This window comes from Colobus angolensis, unplaced genomic scaffold (assembly GCF_000951035.1).
Source record: "Colobus angolensis palliatus isolate OR3802 unplaced genomic scaffold, Cang.pa_1.0 Scaffold256, whole genome shotgun sequence".
Lineage (NCBI taxonomy): Eukaryota > Metazoa > Chordata > Mammalia > Primates > Cercopithecidae > Colobus > Colobus angolensis.
In genome coordinates this window covers 4,531,130-4,550,355 of record NW_012115777.1, presented here as the reverse complement: position 1 = coordinate 4,550,355, position 19,226 = coordinate 4,531,130, and the positions used below count along the sequence as shown (strand labels likewise).

General features: G+C 38.3%; 1 protein-coding gene across 1 annotated transcript in view; it reads left to right on the top strand.

Moving 5' to 3' along the window:
* Nucleotides 1-2,545: 2,545 nt before the first annotated feature.
* RASSF8 (Ras association (RalGDS/AF-6) domain family (N-terminal) member 8) overlaps nucleotides 2,546-19,226 on the top strand; it is a 79,565-nt gene continuing 62,884 nt past the window's right edge. Inside the window, exon 1 of the mRNA XM_011946988.1 lies at nucleotides 2,546-2,639. The gene's annotated coding sequence lies outside the window, so the exon portion shown is untranslated. The remainder of the gene's footprint in view (nucleotides 2,640-19,226) is intronic.

Sequence of the window (19,226 nt, the reverse complement as noted above, 5' to 3'; positions counted from 1 at the left end):
TTAATAGTACCAGTGAGTACTAAGTGTCAGCCACTTGAGAATACCTGGAGTGACTAGTTTTGATAAGGGAGTGATGAGGTCATACTTGAGTGCAGTCTTGGAGAATGAGTTGGAGTTTGGCCAGCATAAAAATTTGGTAAGGCCTGCACCTGGGATGCCAACTTGAAGGACAGGCAGGGAAACTGAAGTGGGGTGAGGCCGTGTATGCCACGTGGTGGCTTCAGGGGAGACACTGGAGGTGGGCCTGGACAGCCGCAGGAAGGGATGCGAAGGGGCTCGTGGAAAAAACGCAATGCATGCAGTTTCCTGAGACCATCTTCACTTAAGCCTCTTGTTTCTCACTGCCTTCCTAGTACTCCCACACCTGCCAGAACTCATGTTTACATTTGTGGTTAGAAACATTTTGTCACTGCAGTTACCTGACAAACAAAAGAACTTTTTTGTGGAGACTTTCAAAAGCAGTAGTAGGATGGTAGGATTGGATCTTCACCAGTGACCTGGTGAAGAGTGAAAATGGGCTGAGTAGTTAGGAGGTTGTAGGAGTCGACAGGAGCTGGGGAGGGGGTGCAGGTTCACAAGAGCCCAAGCCCTGACTTTTGTCAAGCTTGGCATTTCCCGGGGACATCCTGAGCACATTACATTCCCAGGGTACCACAGAACTGCTCCTGCTGCCTGCACCGCTCATCTCATCTCAAAGTGAATTTTGCAATTATAAAAATCTAAGAAGGAGAGATTTTAATCTCTGCATATATATTAGTGTCAGTTTGAATTACATATGAGAGAATAAGCACCATAATCTTTTTGGCTTTTAAATCTCTGGCTCTAGTGACAACCTTATTTTATGGACAAAGATGATAACAATTATATGTCAGCTTTTGAAACTCATTTTCAGCTATCCACTTCCCACTCTCAAAAGTTTTTCTTGAAAACACAACTAAAAAGAGAGATGAGGCTTTACTGAAGAAAAGTTGGTTAGGAAGAGATTTTGATTTAGGTGAATAAGAATACTTTTGACAACCAGGCTAGACTCCAGACAGCTCCCAGGCCCAAGGATGGGAATTAGGGTGGTGGTTAGTCCATTTAGCCTCTTCTCACTTGGTTTTGAATTTGCCACCCAGTCCTCTTTCCCAGCAGGATTGACCCTTCATTGCTTTTTGGATGACACCTTCCACAGACAGGCTCTTTTGCCAAATCCTGTCACCCTCAGATGTGTGTATTTCTTTTAGCTTCTTTAGGAGGTAGGTAGGTAGGTCTATTTGAAGCCAGAAGACTCTAACCCAATATCTGGTATAAGAAGATGTAGTAGAAATTCTGTGATATCTAGCTAGCTTAAACCTATATATTTTTATTAGGAAAAAAAATTAATGTGACTGCTACCTTCTTTTTAAGATTTGGAAGCGGGCACTAATGCACCTTTGTGTTACAACTGTAGCACTATGTAAAAAATAATCAGGAAGCCATTGGCATTTTTATAACAACTATTAAGTTATATGAAGTGTGAGTGTAGTAACCAGCTTTGGAGACAAAGTCTTCATTCAGGGATATAGCAGCTGTGCAGGGAGAGCCCAGCTATGAAAGGGGAAACTTTGGACTAACTTCTCCCTTCCTCAGTGGTGTTTGAAATGTGTATATTTTCTTACATTTGCATCAGATTTGGGGTCTGCCAGCTCTTTCTCCTTGTGCTCTAATTTGATATTTCATATTATTTCATGACTAAGAAATTTAAGGATTTTAACATTTGGGGGTGGCATTTTCTATTCATAATAAAAGTAGTTTCATGTCTGGGTAGATTTTTAAAAAAAAAATGGTTGATGGAAGCTGGTCTTGTTGCTAAAGTAAATCTTTCTATAAATAAATGCAGAAACATCTGTGAAGGGCATAGTCTGAATGTGGCAGACATATGAATTGCATCAATTCCCATCTTGTGGCCAAGATTTCTTCCTTGGGCTTTCTTTATAGCTAATGTTGTGGCAAAGTTTCACATTCTCACAGCATTAGGCAATAAAATGGTCAAAAGAAACGGTGCCAAGTTACCCTCTTTCTTAGGTTAGTCAGTAGTAGGAATTTGTACTCACCAAGGAGAAGTGCAGCGTATTTTTTGTTTTTATTTTTTTAGGACCTGAGAGATCGCCTTCAACTTCAATTTTAGCCCTGGCCTTAGGCAATTTTTCCAAATGTAAAACTGCTTTCAAGAAATTAGTGTGGTATCACAGGGAGCTGGTGTCAGTAGAAAAAGAAGACACAAAGTCTCTCCTAGAACTCCATGGGCCAATCAAATGACCTTTTATAGAAACAACTGAAATTCCTTTTTCAAAAGCACAAAAATGCTAATTGAAACCAAACCAAACAAACCCACCCCACAAGAACTGCAATTCAAATAGCTAAGGGGGAAGAGTGGGGACAGGGGAGGAAAATTCTTGGGAAAATTATTTGAAGCCATGTACTTGTATTTTGCTCTTTGGTGATTGTATGTTAAAATGGAATGGTTTAGTATTTTTAAAATAAAAATTAGCCAGGACTGTAAGAACCCTGTGTACCTTTGCAGGTGCCTGTGTAGATCCTCCTAGAATACCTGTGTGGTGCTGTCCTTCCTCAAGACTACCTCGTTCTCACTGGCTGGGAGACTCCTGCGTGCTGAGGTGAGTGGTGCTGAGGTGTACTCCTTACATACATTACATCCTAGAAGAGTAGCACTTTCAATGGCTTTTTAAAAAAATCTTTCAAAGTTTAGGGAGACTTTCATAGGTCATGTTCATTAGTAAACTCAAGAATCATCATTTGTAAGCCCTTTATTTAGAGAAGGACTAAGTATAGTTGGTGATGGTATCTGTTGCCACTGCAGTATAATTCCTAGGTCCAAATTTGGGTCGACACTAAAAGTATCATAAAACATGCCTTAGGTTTCAAGTTTGGAGTCTGAAGCAAAATATTTCAAAGCTGTGTGTCACCACTCTTGGGCTTTCTGAGCATTGTTCTATTAATGCTATAAATTGGCAACCTCTTTTAAAGCAGAGAAGTATTTCTCATAGTGAAAGGCTAGAAAATCTTGATGGCTAACTAGTTTTTCAGACTTTTCTCTATGATAATCTTGGTTAAGTCTGGAAAATCCTATAGCCTGTGTTTCCATTTCTTTAATAATGTCTATTATTGGCTTCATTAAGTCAAGGGGGGCATAAAAATCTCCTTGGGTGAGGATATTCAACTAAATTACGTCTTAGTTTTAGTATGTTTGCTGTATGTCATCTCTTGTCCCTTGAGCATTTAAATTACTTATTGGTCCCAGGAGGGAAAATAATTTGACCTTGTTTGTAATGAGTAAATCACTTATGAATAAATTGTTCACACTTTACAGGTGAATAAACTCTGTGAGGGCACCAGCCAGCGTGCTGTCTCATAAATTCCTTAATCTCTCATTTGCAAAAGTTATGTGCATGCGTTTTTAACTAGATGCTGGATCTTGAAGGTCTCACATAAACTGATTTCCCCCTGAAATAAAAAACTAACTTCACAGCTTTCTAATAATTGCTAGATTATATGGAGAGACTGGACTCCTAAAACCACAAATCCATATCCTCACCAGTTCAGTTTCCCTTTTGTAGACCCTGGTATGTTGCTTACAGCATTAGCAAAAACCATGACTAGAAGGCCACAAATATTGAGAGTCAAAAGATAGCCTGGTTCTAATGAGGCAATTTTGTTCTCTCCACGTGAGAGTCAAAAAGGCCTATTCAGACCCTATGTTTAAGGCCCTGCCTTTTGTAATATGGCCTAAAAAGGAAAAGCATAAGAAAAAAGAAATGTACTATGTAGTACAATTGACTAAAGTTCTTTCTGATAGTCACTTAAATTTTAGTTTTGGCTACCGTTACTGATGAGGCTGTGCAATAAAGCTTTCTTTTATACATTAATTATTTTTTATGAAGGAGAATCTATGTGTAAGTTATACCAACAGGAACTGTGGTTGAGGCTTAATGTTTGGGGATTTTGTGTATTTGGATTTGAACATTTTAGTTGTTTTGTTCCTCTGGATCACTAGTAGTTATCCACTAATACAGGTGGGGATTGTATGAGTTGCTTGGAGTTTGCTGCTGAAGAATTTTCATTTTTTGCGGGTTCTTCTCAAACACTCAATATTCTCTAGGTCAGCAGCCTTTAATTTTGATCCTTGACTTACAGAACAAAGAGACTCCTTTAGCTTACTGGTTTGTTTCCCTTTTTTGAATGAAGTGTTATTTTAAAATGTTGTAAATAAATGAAGGGTCTGCCTAGCATTGAGGTATATTTATATCTGAAACTTAGAAAACTTGTTTGCCTGTGGTGGCTACTGAACCCAGTTTACAGGAGAGGGACTTCCCTAAACCTTTCTGAATGAAACATCCAATTCTAGTCATGTTAACTTTGATGGGCAGCAAAACCAGCTTTGAAGTCACAGAATTGCTACACTGTAAAACTGTGTTAATGTTTTTTCATGGAGCTAGTTAAAATTGTTAATTTTTTGCAGTCAGAGTATCTTTCTACTGACTCAATTTTTTTCCATAACGCTGCAGCTTCTCTTGAGCTATTTTTCTTTTAGAGCCTGTGATATTAGAGAATAATTTACAGTTTATCATAAGTTTGTTATGCTGTGTGAAAAGAAACTTTAAAGCTCATATTTTGTGTAAAAAGACAGATTGGGTAAAACAATAAGTTTTACAGATTATTTGCTTCTCTTTCTGTTCTAGATAGGACTGTAATCTTCCCTCATCCCCTCTTTCTAGTACCTTCCCATAAGATGCATTAGTGAAGGGAAAATGATGATAAACAGGACTTAGTTCTATAATAGTTCAAAACTGCCTTGCAAGTAATTTTCCAGTTTCTGGAATGAAACATATGGTAGTAATGTACTGTGCCTCTGGTAATGGAAAGTAGTTTAAAAATACTCTCAATATTTTATATTTTAAAGGGTATGTGTACGTATGTGTATGTGAGTGTGTGTGTTTTCAGGTTTTTCTATCCCGTGTAGATTTAATGGAATTATTTTTATATGCTTATACCTGTTTTTACAGGTTTAGATAGGGGCATTTTTGAATAAAACTTGTAATGAGGTGTTTATTGTTGTTACAGATAATTTGTGCATGCAAGTTTTAGAAGGCTTGAAATGATCTTGCAGAGAAAACTACTTGATAGGAGGGGGTGTGACATTTTCTGTAGTTTAAGTTGTCATAGTAACCTGCATCAAGACGCATACTTGGAATCCAGGCCTGAAGAATTTCAGTGACAATAAACATTCCAGTTGCATTCATCATCCCTTTTTTGGCCAAGAAAGGAGCCATCCATTGTGACCTAATTATTTTATTTCTGTTTTTAGAAGATGAGTAACAATTTGCATGTTTCAGCGCTTTGAAACTTCCCTAGTAGAATAAAAATGAAAAGTTCAACTGTTTATATTTGAGATTGACATTTTCTGATAATGTATCGCAAACTAGTTTTTTCAGATTTTGAGATAGGTTTGGCATGATGATTACCTAATGAAATATGAAACAAACAGGATTTGATACTGATTGAAGAAATTGCCATATCCATTGGTTAATGTGCAAGTCTAATATTAAGAATATTGGAATTTGGTTTTTATGAAGCTCTGACTTGAGAATGTTATGACTTCCCTATTATCAGTTTGCTAATATTTTTATGTTATGGAGTTTTGTACTGCAGTCTTAATACAAATATATTTTAGTAAAAAGAATGAGGCATTTTTATTAGTGGAGTCAGCTTACTTTGAGAAATTCGTATCCAGACATCATTTTTAGATGTCCTATCTTTCACAAAGGACTGTAGAATATTGTTTCTGAAGAGAAAGCTTTTTTTTTTTTTTCTTTTTTTGAAATAGAGTCTCACTCTTGTTGCCCAGGCTGGAGTGCAGTGGCCCAATCTCGGCTCACCGCAGCCTCCGCCTCCTAGGCTCAAGCGATTCTCCTGCCTCAACCTCCCAAGTAGCTGGGATTACAGGCATACACCACCACACCTGGCTAATTTTGTATTTTTAGTAGAGATGGGGTTACACCATGTTGACCAGCATGGTCTCGATCTCTTGACCTCGTAATCTGCCCGCCTCAGCCTCCAAGAGTGCTGGGATTACAGGCATGAGCCACTGCGCCTGGGGAGAAAGCTTTTCTTAAGGTTTGATTCTCTCTTGCCTTCTGCAAGATATTGATTGCTAGCCAAAGTTATTCGAAGTTAAAAATTCTCAAACAAAGAACACTAGGAGAAATAAGGTGATAAGAGTGAGTATGTGTGGGCATGTATGTGTGTCCATTCATTTAAGGAAACTTGGAAAATAAATAGGGAGAGTTCATGGCTAGTCTAATTAATAAAAAGAAAATCAGAAATCTGTTTACTGGGAAAATGTGAAGGAAAATAACTTCACTCCTGTCAATGTTTAGAGATAATTACTGTTAATATTTTATGGGAAGTATCTATAATTTTGTAAACAACATTCAGGTCAAACTCAGCCAAAGTACTAAAATGGTGAATTTGACCTAAAATTGTATTAGAATTAGCAACATACTTGCTGTTATCAGTACTGTCTAAAGTAGCACTGATGGGCCAGACATAGTGGCTAACACCTGTAATCCCAGCATTTTGGGAGGCTGAGGCAGGAGGATCACTTGAGTACAGGAGTTCAAGACCCTGTCTCTGCAAAAAGATTTTTAAAAATCAGCTGGGCACAGTAATTGCCACCTGTAGTTCCAGTTACTCCGGAGGCTGAGGTGGGAGGATTATACCACTGCACTCCACCCTGGGTGACAGAGAGAACTGTTGAAAAGGAGACTAAAAATTATTTGCAGATAATAAAAAGTTCCCAAGGCAATCAACTAAAATGGAGTTTAGTAGGGTTCCACTATAAATCATGTAAATATCATGATCTTTTGTGTATGATAACCAGTTTAAAAATATGAGAAAAAAAGCCCGTTTATAGTAGCAACACAAAATATGCCGGGGATTAAACTTGGTAAGAAACGCAAATGACCTGTAGAAAGGAAACTAGTAAACTTTGCTCTGAAGATGATGAGGAGACTCATGTTTCTGGATAGGAAGACAATTCTTTAGTTTTAGTATTTTATATTGATTTGTAAGTTGAATATAACTCCAAGCAAAATCTCAGGAATTTCTCATAGATCAGTGATTCAGAATTGTTTTACATTTTTATAGAATATATAAGAGCCAAGAAATGTTTATACAGTAAACAAGAATAATGAAGGGAAAGTTGTAATGCTAGATATTAATTTGAAAATGGTATGATGTTGATAAAATAGACAAATACTTGGAGCAGAATGGAAAGCTCAGAAGAATGTTGTATTGATAAAAGTGCCACTGCAAATAATGAATGTAAAAATGTAGTGATGCATATACTAGAAAAGAGTGTATATGAATATCTGATCTTGGGCTTGGGAGAAAGAATGTACTAAAACATAGAAGCAAAGATTAAAACAGAACAATTCATATGTGTAATGATATTAAAAATTAAAATAATTTAATTTTGCTTATATCAAATCACAAAAAGGCAGTCACCTGGGGAAAATATTCAAGTCGTGTATTCAGATTTTTTCTTTATATAATATGTAATTACATTATAATATTAATATATAATTACATTGGTAATATACAGTCATCTGTCATTTAACAGGAATACGCATTGAGAAATGTGTCTTTAGGTGATTGTTGTTGAGGTGTGAATATTATAGAGTGTACTTCTACAAACCTAGATGGTATTAGCCTCCTACACACCCAGGCTGTATGATAGCCCATGGCTCCTAGGCCACAAACCTTTACAGCATGTGACTGTACTAAATACTCTAGGCAATTGTAATACAGTGGTAGATATTTGTGTATCTAAACATGTCTAAACATAGAAAACGTATGGTAAAAATACAGTTTAAAAGATTTAAAAGTGGTACACCTGTATGGGGTATTTCCTAGAATGGAGCTTGCAGGTCTGGAAGTTGCCCTGGGTAAGGCAGTAAGTGAGTGTTTAGTGAATGTGAGGGCCTAGGACATTATTGCACTCTTCTGTAGACTTTGTAAACACCGTGTACTTAAGCTGCACATTTATTTTTAAATTTCTTTCTTTTTTTTTTTTTTTTCTTTTTTTTGAGACTAGGGTCTCTGTCACCCAGACTGGAGTGCAGTGGCATTGTCACAGCTCACTGAAGCCTTGACCTCCTGGGCTCAAGTGATCCGCCTGCTTCAACCTATCAAGTAGCTGGGACTACAAGTGCCTTTCACCACACCCAGCTAATTTTTAATGTTTTAAAAGTACATTCCACCATACCCAGCTAATTTTTTTTTTTTTTTTTTTTTTGTAGAAACAAGGTCTCACTATGTTGCCCAGGCTGGTGTCGAAATCCTGGGCTCAAGCAATCCACCTTCCTCAGAGGTGGGATAACAGGCCTATTTTTAATTTTTAAAAATTAAAATTTTTTATCCACTGTGCCCTGCCTATTAATAATTTTTATTCTTTAATATGAAATTAACCTTAGCTTACTATGTAACTTTTTTACTTTATGAACTTTTAAATTTTAACTTTTTGATTCTTTTGTAATAACACTTAGCTTAAATTACAAATACATCGTACAGCTGTGCAAATGTTTTATTTATGTTCCTGTTCCATAAGCTTTTTTCTAGTTTTAAAATTATTTCTTTTCAAACTTTCTTGTTAAAAACTAAGACACAAACACACATTTTAGCCTAGGCCTGCACAGGGTCAAGATTACCAATATCACTTTTCACCTCCACATCTTGTATTGGAAGGTCTTCAGGGGCCATAACACACATAGAGCTGTCATCGCCTATGATAACAATGCCTTCTTCTGGAATATGTCCTGAAGGACCTGCCTGAGGTTTTTACAGTTAACTTAAAAAAAAAAGGTAGAAATACCCCTTAAAGTATGGATTAAGGGTATAGTAAATACACAAACTGGAAACATAGTCATTTATTATCATTTTCAAATATTATGCATTGTACATTATTGTCAGTGCTGTCATCTTCCAAGACTGGCAGTGCAATGAGTTTGCTTACACCAGCATCACCAGAGACACTTGAGTAATGAATGCATTGTACTGCAATGCTATGATGGCTACGCCATCACTAGGCCAATAGGAATTTTTCAGATCCAGTGTAATCTAATGGGGCTATATGTGGTCCGTCATTGACTAAAACATTGTTATGCAGTGCATGACTGTATGACATAGTATATAATTACAATATATAACAAATAGAGTTGGTTGGGCACAGTGGCTCATGCCTGTAATCCCAGCACTTTGGAAGGCCAAGGCGGGTAGATCACCAGCCTGGCCAATATGGCAAAACCCTGTCTCTAGTAAAAATATAAAAATTAGCCGGGCATGGTGGCGGGTGCGTATAATCCCAGCTAATTGGGAGGCTGAAGCAGGAGAATTGCTTGAACCCGCTGGGTGGAGGGTACAGTGAGCTGAGATTGCATCACTGCACTCTAGCCTGGGTGAAAGAGTGAAACTCAGTCTCAAAAACAAACAAAAACCAAATAGAGTTAATACCGATATTATATAAAAAATTATTGGCCAGGCGCAGTGGTTCACGCCTGTAATCCCAGCACTTTGGGAGGCCAAGTCGGATGGATCACGAGGTCAGGAGATTGAGACCAGCCTGACCAACATGGTGAAACCCCATCTCTACTAAAAATACAAAAAATTAACCAAGTGTGGTGGTGTGCACCTGTAATTTCAGCTACTCAGGAGGCTGAGGCAGGAGAATCACTTGAACCCTGGAGGTGGAGGTTGCAGTGAGCAGAGATCATGCCATTGCACTCCAGCCTGAGCAACAGAGCGAAACTCTGTCTCAAAAAAATTAAGAAAAATCAGTACCTAATTTAAAAAATTTGTTTGTGACCCTTAGTGGACATTTTAAAAAAGAATACACATTGATGTAGGCTTAACGATTTGTTCATTTTTAATACTTAACAAAAAATATATATTTAGCACATTATATTATTGAAGATTCAAAAACATATACATGACACTAATATAAATAACCTATACATAAATGGAACTCATTCATTTAGAGTTGATTTTTATATATGGTGACAGATAGGGGTCCAGTTTCATTCATCTACATTTGGTTAATTTCCCAGCACCATATATTGAAGAGGGTGTCCTTTACCCGTGTATGTCCTTGTTGGCTTTGTCAAAGATTAGCTGGCTGCAAATATGTGGCTTTACTTCTGGGTTCTCTATTCTGTTCCATTGATCTGTGTGTCTGGTTTTATACCAGTACCATGCTGTTTTGGTTAGTATGACTTTGTAGTATGTTTTGAAGTCAGTTAATGTGATGTCTTCAGCTTTGTTCTTTTTACTGAGGATTACTTTAGCTATTTAAGCTCTTCCTTGGTTACAGAAGAGTTTTAGGATTGTTTTTTCTAGTTCTGTGAAAAATGATGTTGGTATTTCTATAGGGATTGCACTGACTCTGTAGATTGCTTTGGGCAGTATGGGCATTTTAATGATAATAATTCTTCCCATCCATGAGCATGGGATGTTTTTGTTTGGGTCATCCTCAGTTTTTATCGTTTTCCTCATAGAGATCTTTCACCTCCTTGGTTAAATTTATTTCTAGGTATTTTGTTTTTTGCTGTTGTACATGAGGTTTGACTTCTTGATTTCTTCCTCAGTTCAATCATTATTGATGTGTAGAAACACTCTTTGTTTTTGTACAATGATCTTGTATCCTGTAAGTTCATGAATCATTTATCAAATCTGAAGAGTTTTGGTGGAGTCTTTAGGTTTTTCTAGATATAAGATAATATCAGCAAATAAGGATAAGTTGGCTTCCCCTTTTGTAATTTTTTAATTTGTCCTTTTATTTCTTTTTTTCTTTTTTATTATTTTTTTGAGACAGAGTCTTGCTCTCATCCAGGCTAGAGTGCAGTGGCACACTCAGAGCTTACTGCAGTCTTGGCCTCTGGGGCTCAAGCAATCCTCCTACCTCAGATTCCTGAGTATCTGGCACCACAGGGGTGTGCTACCACACCTGGCTAATTTTTGTATTTTTTGCAGAGACGGGGTTCTGCCATGTTGCTCAGCTAGTCTTGAACTCCTGAGGTCAAGCTATCCACCTGCCTTGGCCTCCCAAAGTGCTGGGATTACAGTTGTGAGCCACCATGCACACCCTTGGATGTATTTTATTTATTTCTCTTGCCTTATTTCTCTGGCTAGAACCTCCAGTACTATGTTGAATAGGAGTGGTGAAAGTAGGCATCCTTGTCTTGTTCCAGTTTTTGGGAGAAAATGCTTTCAATTTTCCTCATTTAGTATGATGTTAGCTGTGGGTTTATAGTACATGACCATTATTAATTTTAGCATGTTGTATTATTGCAGATTCAAAAACATACACATGACACACATATAAATAACATATACATAAATGTAACTCATTCATCCATAGTTGATTTTTATATATGGTGACAGGGATCCAGTTTCATTCATCTACATTCAGCTATTTAATTTCTCAGTACCATATATTGAAGAGTGTGTCCTTTCCCCGTGTATGGTGTGTTCCTTCTGTGCCTAGTTGATGTTTTTATCATGAAGGGATGTTAAATTTTATCAAATGCTGTTTCTGTGTCTATTGAGATGATCATATGGTTTTTATCCTTGATTCTGTTTAGGTGATGTATTACATTTGTTGATTTGCATATGTTGAACCATCCTTGCATGCCTGATATAAAACCCATTTGATCATAATGGATTATCTTTTTGATGTGCTGTTGAGTTCAGTGGGCTCATGTTTAGTTGAGGATTTTCGCATCTGTGTTCATCAGGGATATTGCAGACCTCTGTAATTCCCAATTTTGGCAGTGGGAGAAGTAAGATAAGAATGTGCATGCAGTGCAACTAGAAGGCAGACTATTATGCAGCCAATAAAAGAGTTTATCTACCTGCTTATCTATAGATTTTTTAAACTCTTTAATGAAATGTAAAAATGATAACCTGAAAAGTGACATTATCAGGACATAATATATTATAACCTTTAAAAAAAGAAACAAAAACTGTTGGGCGCGGTGGCTCATGCCTGTAATCCCAACACTTTGGGAGGCCGAGGCGAGCGGATCACTTGAGGTCAGGAGTTCGAGACCAGCCTGACCAACATAGAGAAACCCCGTCTCTACTAAAAAATATGTAATTAGCCGGGCATCGTGGCGCATACCTCTAATCCCAGCTACTCGGGAGGCGGAGGCAGGAGAATCACTTGAACCTGGGAGGCAGAGGTTGTGGTGAGCCAAGATCGTGCCATTGCACTCCAGCCTGGGCAATAAGAGTGAAACTCAGTCTCAAAAAATAAATAAATAAAATTAAAAAAAACTATATGGGGGGATAAAAACCTAGGAGAAAACATACTACAGTGTTAATGATGATTTTCTCCAAGTGGTAGAACTATAGGAAAATCATTACTGTGTTCATTTAAAATACAGATTATGTAAAGCAAGTATGTACCATATTAATAATCAGAAATTTTAATACAGATTATATTTTTAAAAAAATCTAAGGTTGACCTGATGTCTGTGATTTCATTATATTCCTTTAAAAATGCATATATATTTACAGTAAAAAATACATTTTCCATAAGGATAAATGTATCAAGGGGCCAGGTGTGGTGGCTCATGCATGTAATCCTAGCACTTTAGGAGGCTGAGGTGACAGGATCACTTGAGCCCAGGAGTTTGAGACCAGCCTGGGCAACATGACAAAACCCTACCTCTACAAAAAATACAAAAATTAGCCAGGTGTGGTGGTGTATGACTGTAGTCCCAGCTACTGGGGAGGCTAGGATGAAAGGATTGCTTGAGCCTGGGAGGTCAAGGCTGCAGTGAGCTGTGATTGTACCTCTGCACTCAAGACTGGGTGACAGACTGAGACCCTGTCTCAAATGTAAAAACAAAACTTCTTGAGCCTGGACTATACACAGAATTGAATAACAAGGGGCATGTCACAGTCTCTAGGCAGGGCTGAATATACTGAACTCCTGAGCTGTTATTAATGAATGATTTGACTGAGATGTATGCCTACATTATCAGTATCATGCTTCCTGGAGGTGTGGTGCTCAGCATCTCTGGGAATGAGAAAGAGCAGTGTATTGACCCTTGCACGCAACATGGGGGTTAGGGAGTGCCAGTCTCCTATGGAGTCAGAACTCTGCGTATAACTCTTGACTACCCCGGAACTTAACTACTGATAGCCTGTTGTTGACCAGAAGGCCTACCAATAACATACACAGTCAATTAACACATATTGTATGGTATATGTATTATATAGTGTATTTGTACAATAAAGTAAGAGAAAAGACAGTGTTATTAGGAAAATCATAAGGAAGAGAAAATGTATTTACTATACAGTAAGTGGAAGTAGATCATCAGAAAGGTCTTCATGTTGAGTAGGCTGAGGAAGAGGAGGAGGAGGAAGGGGAGCTCTTCTGACATGACATGTCTGGTACCTTCTACTTTTCTGAAATTCTGGAAAGTAGGTTTTTAGCACAATCAAAGTATGAGTCATTGTATAAAGTGTTTATTGAAAAAAAGTAATACAATAAGTTAAAGGTATAAAATGAGGTGGTTCATACTTAAAATCCCAGCATTTTGGGAGGCCAAGGCAGAAGGATCATCTGAGGTCGTGGGTTTGAGGCCAGTCTGGGAAATAAAGGGAGACCCTGTCTTTACAAAGTTAAAAAAAAATGAAAGTTATGAAATGAAAAATAAGATTTCCTTTTTTCTCATTGTTTTTCCTCTATCCAAAGGTAATCATTATTAGCAGTTTCTTGGTTTTCTCTGCAGAAAAAGAAATGTGTTCCTATAGCATGTGTATTTATGTCTTTTTAAATTTTTACGGATGGGGTGTGTGTGTGTGTGTGTGTGTTACACTAGGTTTTTGTTTTGTTTTACAGATTGATTTGTTTAATTGCCACATTAATCTTAAAGGCAGATATGATTACTAGATTGCAGATTGAATTGGTGAGAGTTTGGTGACCATTTATTATTGGTTTGCATTCTTTAATTTGGCTGAGTTTGTAAAAATGGGGTCAGTGTGTAATTACCTGATAGGTGTGAGACTGTGACTGATTCTACTCCTCATTGCACCAGTGACTGTCATCTTACTCAAGTCATTCTCTGTGACCTGGTTTTAATACCTGGATATTGAGACTGTGTCTATATTAACCTGAACGCAGTAGAGAAAATATAAAAATAAGACAAGGTTAGAATATAAAATCTTTTTTTTGTTTGTTTTTAAGCTCTACTAAGGTAATTTTGCAAAGACTATTTGTTTTCTCTAAAGTGAGCTTTGTGAAAGTTATAATATTAAAATAAGATGAAATCCATTGTTTCTGCCTTTGAAGAACATACAGTCTCACCATGTTAAGGTTGATATCAGATGGGAAAAATACAGCTTTTATTGCGACATAATACCATATTATATCAGCTAATGCCCTGTCTCTCTCTCCCCTACTTTCTTTTACTTTCTCCCAGACTTCAGCTAGGCTATACTTGCTCCTTAGAAATTTTAGGAAAACTTGTCTTGAACCTCCAATTTCAATACTTGTGACAGTTTCCCTGTGATCTTCCTTCTGTATCAGTTGAATGGCTTTTCATCTGTCTTTGTCATCTACTTCAATGTGTAGTCTTCGGTTTTGCCCTTTAAAGCTTTAAACGTTAAACCTTTCTCTTCCATTGGTTTTTATTAAAAGACAAATATGGGTGCATATGTGCACAGACACACACTCACTCACACACACACACACACACACACACACCCTGCTTAGTAGACCTACCAAAGACCCAGGAGTTAGAAAAAAGATACTCATATTGTAGGAAGGGCAACCTTAATTTCTTCTTGGTCCCTGGCTTCCTCCTTATCTCTCATCTTTTCTTCTTCCCATCCCTTCAGGATGTCCCAAGGAACTGTGTCTGTGTTCTGTAGTTTCAGAAATTGCCATATATCATCTGGAATGATTAATCTGGATGCAAGTCAGCTTCTCATGTTAGTTAATTGTGTGCCCTTGAGTACTTGGTTTCTCTAAGATCTCTTTTAGGTCTCTAAGACCTCCAGTCTCCTTACTTGAATATAATGATATCTGCTTTAGTAGATGTTTGAAGATTAAATTATATATGTAAAGGGCTTAGCATGTAAACAATTCAGTGAATGATAACTGTCATCCTTTTTATTAAAATAGCACTGTTTTTCCCAAATGCTTGTCTCGCTGTAGACATGACCTACATATATGTTTATATAAGTGGACCTTCAGTCTTTTATACTTAGGGGTAGTTGTTTAAACCAGACACTTGGGAGAGTGAACCAGGGCACTGTTGGTAATTACACCAGAATAACCATTTAAACCATTGCTGTTCCAGGTGAACCAGGATCCGTAGTCACTCTAGCTATACGCCTTGTTTCTGACTCATGGTGCATGCTCAGAGAACAAGGGCCTTTGCCCATTGAGTGGGACAGTGTGGGAATAGTGGAACATGGGAAAAACGAGGTCACATTCATCTTTCTTGGATTTAGTTCTCACTCATTAAAATTGAGTTTAACAATACTTAGTTCATTTTGGGTTGCTATAGAGGAATACCCGAGACTAGGTAATTTGTAAAGAAAAAAGGTTTATTTGGCTTACAATTCTGATGTCTCAAAAAGTTCAAGATTGGGCATCTGGTGAGGGCCTCAGGCTGCTTCCACTCATGGTGGAAAGTGAAGGGGAGCTAGTGTGTGCAGAGATCACATGGGGAGAGGGGAAATACTTTGGGGGGTGGCAAGTGAGGGACTGGCCGGAGGGAAGAGGTGCCAGGCTCTTTTCAGCAACCAGCTCTGGCAGAGTTCATAGTGAGAACTCACTCACCATCAGGGGAGGGCATTAATCTATTTATGAAGAATCCGCCCCCATGACCCTGACACCTCCCACTAGGCCCCACCTCCCAACACTGCCACACTGGGGATCAAATTTCAACATACCACCAGACTGGAGGAAGTAATAGACCTCAAAGTTTGGATCTTTTGTAAAAGGAACAAAGCCTTTTCACCATTATCTTTCATAGTTGTTCTAACTAGCAAATCTGTCACTCACCTGGCATTACCTAGACTTTAGGCTTACAGCATCTAGTGGAAGGACGGGTAGGTAGTAAGTGGTAATAGTCATGTTGTATATATTGCAAGAGCAGAGTGAAGAAGGTGCCTGGGAGCGCGGAAGGAGCTCCTTCAACTGCAGAGGTTCAGGAGGGCTTCTTGTTTGATGTCAGTGTACCGGAGTTTGTAGAGGTGAGTGGGTCTTTAGAGAGGCCTACTTTCACAGGAAGTAGCCTCTGCAAAGCCCAGAAAGGAACAGGGGCATAGTGTGTTTGGGGAAAAGCAAGTACAGCTGAGTGTGGGCAGGGGATGGCTGACTTAAAAGCAGCATTCTTACTGTAGTTTAATAGAAACAGCCTTTTAGTGGCACTGGGCCATATGGTAATTGAAAGGATCAAAATTATTTATATAAGTACATAAAGTTCTAGTTGGAGGATAAGCAGAAGTATTAACAATTTGGAGTAACCTAAACCTCACATCTGTGTAAGTAGAAAATTACATTTTTTATTCCTGATCATTTCTTTATCATCTCAAGACTTTATATATTTAATACATCCTCATTCTTCAAAAGGATATTACTTTAAAATGTTCTCACACCGGGCGCAGTGGCTTACTCCTGTAATCCCAGCACTTTGGGAGGCCAAGGTGGGCAGATCATGAGGTCAGGAGATCGAGACCATCCTGGCTAACACGGTGAAACCCCGTCTCTACTAAAAAAAAAAAAAATTAGCTGGGCGTGGTGGCGGGCGCCTGTAGTCCCAGCTACTCGGGAGGCTGAGGCAGGAGAATGGCGTGAATCCGGGAGACAGAGTTTGCAGTGAGGCGAGATAGCCACTAGACTCCAGCCTGGGCAACAGAGCAAGACTCCATCTCAAAAATAAAATAAATAAAATAAAATAATTCTCACTTAAATGTTAGATATAGATAGATATTAGAAGCTATACTGTTTCCAGCCAGTTGACATAATGTTGTTCCATCCCCTTTAGCATGTTCTCCTGTGAGCTGCTATAGCTACTAGACAATTTTACTGTGTAAATTCTTTGCAAATTTGCCCTATTGGAGTGGGAATTATGTAAGGGATACGGTGATTAAAGATCACATTATTTTTGGTACAACTAATAATGCTTTCAGAAAAACAGGCTGATATTGTCATTTCTATTCCATTTTGCTCCAGAGGATCGTTTGAGTGTATACTCTAAATCTTTCTTATATTAAGAAGTAGAAATGCAGTGATTTTTACATTAATAACAGTAATTTCTTATAGTAATATTTGTGTTCTAATTTGAACATAAAATAATGTCATATGAGTGGCTTGACCTCAGCTCTCTGGTACCATAGTGTCTGCTTCTGTTTGTGTTTTCTGTGTGCTGTACGAGGCATATTGCAAGCATCTGCATAGAATCTTAATTTTCTTTTTTACTTGGAAGGTACCTTGGAGATTCAGATTTGAGGCATAGAATCTTAATTTTCTTTTTCACTTGGAAGGTACTTTGGAGATTCGGATTTGAAGTTAGAGGAATCAAGACACAGTTAGAGACTGATATGCTCCCTCTAGCCTTCCCTTCTAGGTCACGTCACTCGTTTATTCATCTTGGTGGTCCTGGTGCATAGCCAGTAGATAAAGCTCTGCCAAATGAGCAGCTATATCTGTATATTCACAGAGCCTGAATTACAACCCAGATCTTTTGACTTCCAAATCAGTCCAGTGTTTTTTCTTGCATACTGGTTCCCCATCTTTTTTCTTACCACAAAATGGATTTCTAGAGCAGCATTCCCAAGTTTCAAGTTACAGGATGCTTAGCTGCCGTCTATCACAACACCATCCTTTTCTCACAAGAAATCCAAGCTCATCGACGTGTTAGGATAAGGATTATATGGGCTGAGAACCAATGGATATATGAGGATATTCTTGAATAAATTTTAAATCCACACTCAAGATGGAATTTTGTGCTTTTCAATATGTCGTTAACACTTCTACTGATCAAACTGTAGAATAAAGCTATACCTACAGGAGCGTAGACCTTATTTCTAAGTAGTGTTTCTAAGCAGGAGTGATTCTGCCATCAGGGCTGTTTGGGAAATTGATGAGGGAATTTTTGGTTGTTGCAATGATAGGAAGGCTGTTGCTGGCATTTAGTGGATGGGTGGTGGCGGAGATGCCAGGCATCCTGTAGTGCACAGGACTGTTCTACATAACGACTTCCAAATGACCCACGTTGGTATTTCCAAGTTATGAGACTGGATGAGATCCCCAAGGCTGTGGATAGAAATGGAGAAGAGGAGAGGACTAATGATTGATACCTGGGATATTCAAATATTAAAAATTCCTAGAGCAGAGGAGACTGAGAAGGAACCCCAGTAAAGCAGGGGGAAAACCAGGAAAAAGTGCTGTGTCCTGGAAGACAGTGAAGAAAGTAGATCAGGAGGAAGGAGTGACAAACTGACCCTTATATTTAGCAAGGTGAAGGTGATTAGTGACCTCGATAAGAGTAGTTTGATTAGATGGTAGGTGTAAAAGCATGGCAGAAATGAGCTTGATAGAGAATGGAAAGTGAGAAAATGAAAGCAAGTGTAGACAATTCTTGAAAGGAGTTCTGCTGCAAAAGGAAATATCATCAATGGGTGGAGAGGGATCAGAAGAAGACTGTTTCATTTAAGATGGGTAAAATAGCCATGTATTTATTCTTTGTTCAAAAAGAAAAACTGATGGAGAGAGTGGTGGTCCTTGGGTGAGGGCGAGGGGTTGGCATCCTGATGCCCACAGGGTCCTGTGCCTGCAATAGTACTGGTGTCCAGGCCCCCTGCGTGCCATGCCCCAGGAATAGCTAACGAATGCCTAATCCATTCTGAGGCCTTGGGGCCAGAAGGTGTCCTTACTCTCCACCATTTGTTCCTGTTTCATGTAGGAGAGTTGGTCAGGCACCAGCAAAGCATTTGAGTTTTAAGTCAAATTAAATTAGAAATTAGTGAGAAATTAGAAAGGAGGGTAGAACCAATGGCTTTTTCTCCATAGGCAATGACTTGAGAGCAGCTGAAGTTTTTCCTTCTTGTCCCCTGGGACCATCTTTACCAAGATGGCACAGAGCCTGTAGAATAAAGCAAGTGAG